Below are 5,000 nucleotides of genomic sequence, written 5' to 3'. Positions count from 1 at the left end.
GGTTTGCCGAACAAGGGAGATGCACTGATCCCCGGGAGCAGGAAGGAACATCGCTCTAGTACAGAGTCAGCAGAAGAGATGGACCGTAGTGATAGCAAGCTGAGGCCTACAAAAAGAAGACTGACCTTCGCCCAAACAGGGACTTGAATTAAGCAGACCACCTTCTGCCATGTTGTGTGTAACACTGCTGCCTGACCTACTTGCAACCTAGCAAGCCAAAATTGTAAGCTAGCCCTTGAAGTGGCTAAAACAGCAGTCCCACTGAGGAGAAATCAGGCTGCCATGTCTCATCCTATGTAATGGGGTTTTTCAGTACTGGCCCTGGGGACCGACAGCACTGCACAAATGGGAGGTCTTTCTTATTCTACTCACTCCGTGAGCACTCTTTCCTAAAGGGCTGACCATCAGAATCATGTGTGCCGAACAAGGGAGATGCACTGATCCCCGGGAGAAGGAAGGAACATCGCTCTAATACAGAGTCAGCAGAAGAGATGGACCCGTAGTGATAGCAAGCTGAGCCCTCCAAAAAGTAGACAGACCTTCGCCCAAACAGGGACTTGAATTAAGCAGACTACCTTCTGCCCTGTTGTGTGTCACATTGCTGCCTGACCTACTTGCAACCTAGCAAGCCGAGATTGTAAGCTAGCACTGGAAGCGGGTAAAACAGCAGTCCCACTGAGGAGAAATCAGGCTGCCATGTCTCATCCTATGTAATGGGGTTTTTCAGTACTGGCCCTGGGGACCGACAGCACTGCACAATTGGGAAGTCTGTCTTATTCTACTCACTCTGTGAGCACTCTTTCCTAAAGGGCTGACCATCAGAATCAGGTTTGCCGAACAAGGGAGATGCACTGATCCCCGGGAGCAGGAAGGAACATCGCTCTAGTACAGAGTCAGCAGAAGAGATGGACCGTAGTGATAGCAAGCTGAGGCCTACAAAAAGAAGACTGACCTTCGCCCAAACAGGGACTTGAATTAAGCAGACCCCCTTCTGTCATGTTGTGTGTAACACTGCTGCCTGACCTACTTGCAACCTAGCAAGCCGAGATTGTAAGCTAGTCCTGGAAGCGGCTAAAACAGCAGTCCCACTGAGGAGAAATCAGGCTGCCAAGTCTCATCCTATGTAATGGGGTTTTTCAGTACTGGCCCTGGGGACCGACAGCACTGCACAAATGGGAGGTCTGTCTTATTCTACTCACTCCGTGAGCACTCTTTCCTAAAGGGCTGACCATCAGAATCATGTGTGCCGAACAAGGAAGATGCACTGACCCCCTGGAGAAGGAAGGAACATCGCTCTAATACAGAGTCAGCAGAAGAGATGGACCCATAGTGATAGCAAGCTGAGGCCTCCAAAAAGTAGACTGACCTTCGCCCAAACAGGGACTTGAATTAAGCAGACCACGTTCTGCCCTGTTGTGTGTCACATTGCTGCCTGACCTACTTGCAACCCAGCAAGCCGAGATTGTAAGCTAGCCCTGGAAGGGGGTAAAACAGCAGTCCCACTGAGGAGAAACACAGGCTGCCATGTCTCATCCTATGTAATGGGGTTTTTCAGCGCTGGGCCTGGGGACCGACAGCACTGCACAATTCGGAGGTCTGTCTTATTCTACTCACTCCGTGAGCCCGCTTTCCTAACGAGCTGACCATCAGAATCAGGTGTGCCAAACAAGGGAGGTGCACTGATACCCTGGAGCAGGAAGGAACACCGCTCCAGTACAGATTCAGAAGAAGAGATGGACCGTAGTGATAGCAAGGTGACTCTGCCAAAAGCAGACAAACCTTCACCCGAACAGGGACTTGAACCCTGTACCCTCAGAATTAAAGTCTGATGCTCTACCGACTGAGCTATCCTGGCTCTTGTAGAGCACTGGCTTCTCACCTTTTATAAAGCAGCAGTTTTACAACAAGCTGCCCAGAAGAGACGCAGGTGTCACGAGGATGAAAGCTAGAAGCAGTTATGGCACAGAGAGCGAAGGACAATAGAAGGCACAATTACCGTCACAGAAAGCTAAAGCAATACTGCAAATCCCTCCCGTAGTCGGCAGAGTACGAACCTGCGCGGGGAGACCCCAATGGATTTCAAGTCCATCACCTTAACCTCTCGGCCACGACTACGCCTAATGTTAAAAAGCAAGCGCCCTTGTCTGGTGGCGCCCTGCACAGGCCAAGCTTCAGAAACAAAATCACGCAGAAAGATGAGGTGGTAAAAAATTTTCAACCTTCCCGTATACTCAACGGCAAAGGGTTGCCGTGACCCGGATTCGAACCGGGGTTGCTGCGGCCACAACGCAGAATACTAATCACTATACGATCACGGCATGCCACTGGCTCAACCATGACAACCCCTGGAGCCCGGATACAAGAAGCAGCAGCGGCGTGTTTGTCCATCGAAGAGGGACTGGAAATTTCGCAAATAAGTGCGAGGAGCGTGAAAAATGCATGGATGCTTTGCCTCATGGCCTTCAGCAAACAGCGTAGTCGGCAGGATTCGAACCTGCACGGGGAGACCGCAATGGATTTCTAGTCCATCACTTTAACCACTCGGCCACGACTACGGGAGTAGACCAGTTTGTGTCCAACACTGCTGCCTGACCTACTTGCAACCAACCCAGCTCAGTCAGCAAGCGGAGATTGCAAGCTAGCCCTGCAAGCGGGTAAAACAGCGGTCCCACTGAGGAGAAATTAGGCTGCCATGTCTCATCCTATGTAATGGGGTTTTTCAGTACTGGCCCTGGGGACCGACAGCACTGCACAATTGGGAAGTCTGTCTTATTCTACTCACTCTGTGAGCACTCTTTCCTAAAGGGCTGACCTTCAGAATCAGGTTTGCCGAACAATTGAGATGCACTGATCCCCGGGAGCAGGAAGGAACATCGCTCTAGTACAGAGTCAGCAGAAGAGATGGACCATAGTGATAGCAAGCTGAGGACTACAAAAAGAAGACTGACCTTCGCCCAAACAGGGACTTGAATTAAGCAGACCACCTTCTGCCATGTTGTGTGTAACACTGCTGCCTGACCTACTTGCAACCTAGCAAGCAGAGATTGTAAGCTAGCCCTGGAAGCAGCTAAAACAGCAGTCCCACTGAGGAGAAATCAGGCTGCCATGTCTAATCCTATGTAATGGGGTTTTTCAGTACTGGCCCTGGGGACCGACAGCACTGCACAAATGGGAGGTCTTTCTTATTCTACTCACTCCGTGAGCACTCTTTCCTAAAGGGCTGACCATCAGAATCATGTGTGCCGAACAAGGGAGATGCACTGATCCCCGGGAGAAGGAAGGAACATCGCTCTAATACAGAGTCAGCAGAAGAGATGGACCCGTAGTGTTAGCAAGCTGAGCCCTCCAAAAAGTAGACTGACCTTCGCCCAAACAGGGACTCGAATTAAGCAGACTACCTTCTGCCCTGTTGTGTCACATTGCTGCCTGACCTACTTGCAACCTAGCAAGCGGAGATTGCAAGCTAGCCCTTTAAGCGGGTAAAACAGCAGTCCCACTGAGGAGAAATCAGGCTGCCATGTCTCATCCTATGTAATGGGGTTTTTCAGTGATGGGCCTGCGGACCGACAGCACTGCACAATTCGGAGGTCTGTCTTATTCTACTCACTCTGTGAGCCCGCTTTCCTAACAAGCTGACCATCAGAATCAGGTGTGCCAAACAAGGGAGGTGCACTGATACCCTGGAGCAGGAAGGAACACCGCTCCAGTACAGATTCAGAAGAAGAGATGGACCGTAGTGATAGCAAGGTGACTCCGCCAAAAGCAGACAGACCTTCGCCCGAACAGGGACTTGAAACCTGGACCCTCAGATTAAAAGTCTGATGCTCTACCGACTGAGCTATCCGGGCTCTTGTGGAGCACTGTCTTCTCACCTTTTATAAATCAGCAGTTTTACAACAAGCTGCCTAGAAGAGACCCAGGTGTCACGAGGATGAAAGCTAGAAGCAGTTATGGCACAGAGAGCGAAGGACCATAGAAGGCACAATTACCGTCACAGAAAGCTAAAGCAGTACTACAAATCCCTCCCATAGTCGGCAGAGTTCAAACTTGCGCGGGGAGACCCCAATGGATTTCGAGTCCATCACCTTTACCTCTCGGCCACGACTACGCCTAATGTTAGAAAGCAAGCGCCCTTGTCTGGTGGCGCCCTGCACAGGCCAAGCTTCAGAAACAAAATCACGCAGAAAGATGAGGTGGTAAAAAATTTTCAACCTTCCCGTATACTCAACGGCAAAGGGTTGCCGTGACCCAGGTTTGAATGAGGGTTGCTGCGGCCACAACACAGAGTACTAACCACTATACGATCACGGCGTGCCACTGGCTCACCCAAGACAACCCCTGGAGCCCGGATACAAGAAGCAGCAGCGGCGTGTTTGTCCATGGAAGAGGGACTGGACATTTCGCAAATAAGTGCGAGGACCGTGAAAAATACATGGATGCTTTGCCTCATGGCCTTCAGCGTAGTCGGCAGGATTCGAACCTGCGCGGGGAGACCCCAATGGATTTCTAGTCCATCGCCTTAACCACTCAGCCACGACTATGGTAGTAAATCAATTTCTGCTCAGTTTGTGTCCAACACTGCTGTCTGACCTACTTGCAACCAACCCAGCTCAGTCAGCAAGCGGAGATTGCAAGCTAGCCCTGCAAGCGGGTAAAACAGCGGTCCCACTGAGGAGAAATCAGGCTGCCATGTCTCATCCTATGTAATGGGGTTTTTCAGTACTGGCCCTGGGGACCGACAGCACTGCACAATTGGGAAGTCTGTCTTATTCTACTCACTCTGTGAGCACTCTTTCCTAAAGGGCTGACGATCAGAATCAGGTGTGCCGAACAAGGGAGATGCACTGATCCCCGGGAGCAGGAAGGAACATCGCTCTAGTACAGAGTCAGCAGAAGAGATGGACCGTAGTGATAGCAAGCTGAGGCCTACAAAAAGAAGACTGACCTTCACCCAAACAGGGACTTGAATTAAGCAGACCACCTTCTGCCATGTTGTGTGT

General features: G+C 50.9%; 3 non-coding genes across 3 annotated transcripts; all 3 read right to left on the bottom strand.

Annotated features, from left to right (window-relative positions):
• Positions 1 to 3,775: 3,775 nt before the first annotated feature.
• Positions 3,776 to 3,848, bottom strand: trnak-uuu (transfer RNA lysine (anticodon UUU)). Its single transcript has one exon. It is a non-coding gene; the product is annotated as a tRNA-Lys (tRNA).
• A 178-nt stretch (positions 3,849 to 4,026) lies between these two features.
• trnas-cga (transfer RNA serine (anticodon CGA)) lies at positions 4,027 to 4,108 on the bottom strand. The gene has a single exon. It is a non-coding gene; the product is annotated as a tRNA-Ser (tRNA).
• Positions 4,109 to 4,459: 351 nt separating this feature from the next.
• Positions 4,460 to 4,541, bottom strand: trnas-aga (transfer RNA serine (anticodon AGA)). Its single transcript has one exon. It is a non-coding gene; the product is annotated as a tRNA-Ser (tRNA).
• Between the last annotated feature and the right edge of the window lie 459 nt (positions 4,542 to 5,000).

Source organism: Carassius carassius, chromosome 18 (genome assembly GCF_963082965.1).
Source record: "Carassius carassius chromosome 18, fCarCar2.1, whole genome shotgun sequence".
NCBI classification, from domain to species: Eukaryota; Metazoa; Chordata; class Actinopteri; order Cypriniformes; family Cyprinidae; genus Carassius; species Carassius carassius.
Note: the sequence above shows the minus strand (reverse complement) of the source record. Positions and strands in the feature narration are given on the sequence as shown.